The sequence below is a fragment of the Rhipicephalus microplus genome, unplaced genomic scaffold, assembly GCF_043290135.1.
Source record: "Rhipicephalus microplus isolate Deutch F79 unplaced genomic scaffold, USDA_Rmic scaffold_84, whole genome shotgun sequence".
Taxonomy (NCBI): Eukaryota; Metazoa; Arthropoda; class Arachnida; order Ixodida; family Ixodidae; genus Rhipicephalus; species Rhipicephalus microplus.
The window spans coordinates 1,077,167-1,083,621 of NW_027464656.1; positions in this window are offsets into that span (position 1 = coordinate 1,077,167).

Below are 6,455 nucleotides of genomic sequence, written 5' to 3' on the forward strand. Positions count from 1 at the left end.
TGAGTCCTTCTTGCGTGACACAAACCACTTTCTTTGGGAAATAGCAGACGTGAAAATTCCAGACGGTGCATTTCTCGTAACATTGGATGTTAGCTCACTCTACACAAATATCCCACATGACGATGGTGTAAGGGCACTTGTTGAATCGTATGGCACACACAACCCTGTCGCTTATCCAAGCAAAAAAGTAATTGAAATCTTCACAAGACTCGTACTCGATTTGAACAGCTTTGAATTTAACAACCAGTACTATCTTCAAATCAGCGGTACAGCAATGGGTACAAGAATGGCCCCAAACTACGCTAACATATTCATGCACCACATAGAGTCCAATTTTCTTTCACCTTGTAATATCAAACCATTTCTCTATAAACGGTACCTAGATGATATATTCATAATTTGGACACATTCGGAAAACGAGCTCCTCAAATTCATACAGGCATTCAACCAGGTACACCCCAGCATTTATTTTACACACACCTACTCTAACACTGAAATAAACTTTCTTGATGTACTCATTCGAGTGGACGATGGTGCGTTGGTAACTAACGTATACAGAAAACCTACAGACAGGCAACAATACCTGCACTTCAAAAGCTGCCACCCGCGACATTGCAAGACCAGCATTCCCTATTCCCAAGCACACAGATTTCGACGAATCTGCTCCCGCACCGAGGACTTCCACAAAAACAGCACACATATGCGCGAAGTACTCCTTAATCAAGAATACCCGCCAGCTATCATCGATGACGCCATCAAAAAAGCTGAAAATCTGGACCGCCAGATTCTTCTCAACCACCAGAGAAACGCCGACCAACACCGCAACAAAAACTTGCTATTAACTTTCACGAGCAACCCACCGAACATAAACAAGGTCCTAAGAAAACACTTTAACATATTGGAACAGAGCGTGCGACTATCCAAAATTTTCTCTTCTCCTCCTTGTGTTGTAGAAAGAAGGCCGAAAAATATAAAGGATCATTTAATAAATTCAAAGATAGGTGTGAAACCTCAAATTGGGTGTCACCCTTGCGGAAAAAGCAGATGCAGGGTATGCAAACACATGCAGACAACGACAGTGGCGAAAAGCACCCACTCGGATTTTAAGCACAGGATAAGAGGTGCACTAGACTGTGACTCAGACAACGTCATATACCTCCTGGAATGTGGGGTATGTAACAAGAAATACGTGGGCCAGACAGACACTCCATTTAGAATTAGATACAACAACCATCGGGCACATGTACGATCTCTGCCAGGCCTTCCACTTTCAAAACACTGCACATTAAAAGACCACAGCTTTGATGACATCAGGGTTACACTACTAGAAAACAACTTTCGAACAATCAGAGAACGGGAACAACGGGAATCTTATTTTATCTACAAATTTAACACAATAAAATACGGAATAAATGAACACCCAGGCACTCTGTCTGCGTTACGACAACTAAAAGACGCAAACACTTCTCTCTAATCAGTCCGGTTTCATTACGACAATAATATTACCCACTAACAAAGCTTTTGGCCTTTGCATCTGACAACATAGAAATGATTTGCCTCATCAAGCACAGCCGGAACGCACAGATAAGTGGTCCCGGATGTCGTATTGTCGCCCCCTTCTTTTTTTTTCTTTTTCTTTCTCTTCTTTAAGTGGAAACGCACATTCTGCTCCTTCACTGACATGGAGCTGACAACTAGGTGGTTTCGTTAACTTTTTCGTGCATGCGCGCATGTCTTTCCAGTGAGCCGCAACTGTGTGGTGACTGGCTCGGATGTCGTACAGTCTCCCCCCCCCCCCCCCCATGCTTTTTTTTTCTTTAATTTTTAACGCACATTCTGTTCCTTCACTGACAAGGAGCCAATGCATATAATGAATATCGATGGCGGTGCCTCATTCACCGGCTTTTTCGCTCCTCCCGACGCCACCAGCATGCACTTAAAGCGCTTAAGCCCTCCCCATTAGCTTGTCATACACTTCAAAGAGGAACGAGCCGCCAGCGGACTACACGGAAAGGTGAAATACAAAAACGGCGGCTCCCTGCCCACTTGGGGAAGTGTGGGTGCGGGGGAGGTATTGTTGACAATGATGACATTCCTCATCTACCTCTGCCCTACACTGTTGAAATGCTGCCCCTTTCTAATTACGCGGTGTCCGTCTTGCTTCTTCTCCTAGATTTTCTATATTTTATTTAATGTTTGTCCTCTGGTTTCGCTGTTTCTTTTTTTTCACCCTCTCTCTCTCTCTCTCTCAATTAACCCCTCCCCTCCTGTCTCGACAGGACATAAAAAGGCACGGAACATGTGTAAATAGTAATATGCCTTGAAAAAGACAGGGTTCTTGTGGAAACGTCGGCACAATAAACAGTTGTTATGTGAAAGCGCATCTACTTTGATATTTATAACCTTGCGTGTATATATATATATATATATATATATATATATATATATATATATATATATATATATATATATATATATATATATATATATATAGTGGGAGTAATAATTCAATGGGCCAGTTAGTCTTCGTGAAGGTATGGGATATGGCACAACGGGAGCGTTGTCAACAAGGATAAATATATTTATTTCCCAACAGTTTCGGGAGGGGACCTCCCTTCATCAGGGGATGATATATATATGAACTCTAACAGACAATAATGCAAAGGAAAGCATAGGGGAGGTTATTAGACCGAACCCTATATTTATCTTGGCATTATGGTCTGTTAGATTTCATTAATATTGTGTCAAATTACGGAAAAGCGAGCCGTTAAGTATACACTTCTTTCCCATGTATATATATATATATATATATATATATATATATATATATATATATGTGTGTGTGTGTGTGTGTGTGTGTGTGCGCGTGTGTGTGACGCTACAAAATGGAGACACGTCGTGGTCCAGATGCCATGCGTTTATTCTAATGCACGCGCACTTCCTCTTCGTCGGCTTCTCCTAGAATCACCTTGTTAATGCGTCACACTTCCCCCTCCCCTCGAGAAAGTCTCAGTTCAGAAGGTTCAAAATAACGCCGCAGTTTGCTAACATGCACAATGTCAGAGTTTCTACGTAAGGGTAGCACGGAGCGGTTGATCTCATAGTTCACTGTTTAGACCTTGCGTAGAATCTTGTAGGGTCCTTTCATGAGAGAACTCAGTTTGCCGTTGTGGGGATGCCATGGTGTCTCGTAAAGGACAAAGTCACCGACTTTGAACTCAATCGGAACAAATTTCCTATGATAAATGACTGAAATTTTTAACTTATTTTTCAATCATTCGTTAATAGTGGATCTTTTCCCAGTGCTTGGAAACGTGCGAAAATCGTGCCCATACACAAAGGGGGTTTCGCATCTCACGCTAGCAACTACCGACCTATATCGCTTACAAGCACCTGTTCAAAAATATTAGAGCACATTGTATCAGAACACTTGCTAACCTATCTCGATGAACATAATTTGTTTCCTGTCAGTATGGTTTTAGGAAAGGGTTATCCACCGTTACTCAGCTTATTGAGCTTGTACATGACTTATCTAGCACAGTTAATACCCGTGGTCAAACTGACATATTTTTAGACTTTGCAAAGGCTTTTGATAAGGTGTCGCACCATAAGCTCTTACTTAAAATTGATAGTACCTTTAAAAATTCTGCCCTACCTGGAGGTTCAGTTCTTATCTTGCACGCCGAGAAGAATATGTCCAACTAGGGCACCACCAATCTGGTTTATCGCCTGTGGTATCTGGGGTGCCCCAGGGTAGTGTCTTGGGGCCCCTCTTGTTCCTGGTGTTTATAAACGATCTGCCAAAAAATGTTACTACCCAAATAAGAATGTTTGCTAAGAATGTACAGTCACCGAGCCACCAGGCCGAACTTATACTTAACCTAGGGAGAATTAAAAACTGGTGTGATCAGTGGCAAATGCAGCTTAACCCAACAAAAACTGTTTTCATGTCCATTTCTAGAAAAAAAAAATTCTTAGTTATCTGTACAGTATTAACGGTCACGAACTTGCTCAGGCTAAGCAATATAAATACCTGGGTCCCACATTTTACACCCGACTTGCGTTGGAATCTTCATGTTGAGGAACTTTGTTTCAAAGCTAACAAGGTGTTATGGGGCCTGAGACGTAACCTCCGCTGTGCCTCTCCCGAAGTTAAAACTTTAGCTTATAAAACTTTGCTAAGACCCATAATCGAATATCCTAAAGTAGTGTGGGATCCTTATACCCAAACTAACTGTTTGAAACTTGACAAAATACAGCGACTTAGTTCTAGGTTTATATTTAATAAATACTATCGTTTCCATTCACCTACCGAATTCTGCAAATTTGCAGAGCTTCTACCTCTACAAAAACGCACCGAATGAGAAAGGCTGAGATTCCTTTTCATGATAGATCATAATCCCGTTAAAATAAGCTACGACAGGTACTTTGAAATCGAAACACAAGAAACGTCAAGACACAGACACAGTATGTACATACCGCCCCCCAAAGTTCATAATGACTGTTTCAGGTACAGCTTCTTCCCCAGGGCGATTCAACAGTGGAATTCGTTACCAGATTCGGTTGTGAAAATCAGTGCTTACAGACTTTTTATAAGCAATAAAACATATAGTGCACTCTGATACCATGCGCTAAGATTGTGAATATGTGTGAATTACGTGCTTTGTAACTAGGCTATGATAATTATTATGTGTTTTAATATGTGAGAAATATGATGTGTATTTCGGCAGTGATGCTCGTTCTTCTTATTTCTCGCTAACTTATCTGTGAACTATATGCTTAGCCATTATGATATATTTGTTGTATGTGTTCCGAGATGATTTGTTCCAGTAGTGAAGGTTCTTTTTCTTATGTTTCTCTTATGCACATTTCTGTTTTATATGAGTCAACTCCACTCCTGTAATAGCCCGCAAAGGGCTGACAGTATCAATAAATGAAATGAAATGAAATAAGCTCTAGGAGGGAAGCATCCCTCCTGATCCATGAAAAGATTAGAAGAAAGGGTGCTCAGTGGCTGGCAGAAGTACATAAAAAGGGCAGAAAGGCAGCTGCGAAATTTTGGAACCATCTAAACTCTCTAAGAAATGAAACAAACCTAGAGCAGAGGTTTATAACTACAGCTCAAGGTGCTTGACTGGAAGGGGACGAAGCTATTGAATATATAAGAACAAGGGTGACAGAAAAATTTCAACAAAGAAGTGCCTTATGCACCACAATAGACAGGGATGGATCAAGTGGCACAATGGCTCCATTTTCACAACGAGAGTGGGAAAGGGCTGAGAAGAGGGTTCCAGTAGTACATCAACAGGCCCAGATGGCATTCCAATTATGCTGATAAAGACATTGGGTCCGAAGTCTAAACAGACTTTGAGAGAGGCAGTGAGCAGAACAATAATCGATGGTGAAGTCCTGATGGATGGAAACTTAGCAGGATGAGCATGATCTATAAAGGAAAGGGGGACGAAGATGACGTAAAGAGCTACCATCATATAACAGTGACATCAGTGGTCTACAGGCTGGCGATGCAGATTATAAATAAAAGACTGCAGGCATCGATAGAGGATGAGGGGGTGGTGGGGGAACTGCAGAATGGGTCTCGGAAACCCAGGAGGTTGGAAGACAATCTGTTCTCACTGACGCAGTGCATCGAAATAGCAGAAAAGGAACTCAGGCCCCTGTGGCTAGCATTTTTGGACATCAAGGGAGCGTACGATAGCGTGGTTCAAGAGGAACTGTGGGGAATACTGGACACACTAGGCGTGCAGTGGCCTACAGGCTGGCAATGCAGATTTTAAAGGAAAGACTGCAGGCATAGATAGAGGATGAGGGGGTGGTGGGGGAACTGCAGAATGGGTCTCGGAAACCCAGGAGGTTGGTAGACAATCTGTTCTCACTGACGCAGTGCATCGAAATAGCAGAAAAAGAACTCAGGCCCCTGTGGCTAGCATTTTTGGATATCAAGGGAGCGTACGATAGCGTGGTTCAAGAAGAATTGTGGGGAATACTGGACACACTAGGCGTGGAACATGTAGTCACTAATCTTTTAAAGGATATCTATAAAGGTAACAAGGTAGTTATACAGTGGAAAAAACAGGTATCCAAGCCTGCAGAGGTAAAACGGGGGCTTAGGCAGGGGTGTCCCCTGTCACCCTTATTGTTCATGATGTACCTACAATGATTACAGGCCAGGTTAGAGGGAAGTGGGCTGGGCTTCAACCTCTCTTTCGTCAAACAAGGAAAACTCATTGAACAGGCGCTACCAGCATTGATGTACGCAGATGATATAGTGCTAATGACCGACAACAAAGAAGATTTGCAGAGATTGGTGGACATCTGTGATAATGAGGGAGATAGGTTAGATTTCAGATTCTGTAAGGAAAAATCAGCAGTCATGATTTTTAATGACAATGAATTGATTGATTTGTGGGGTTTAACGTCCCAAAACCACCTTTGAT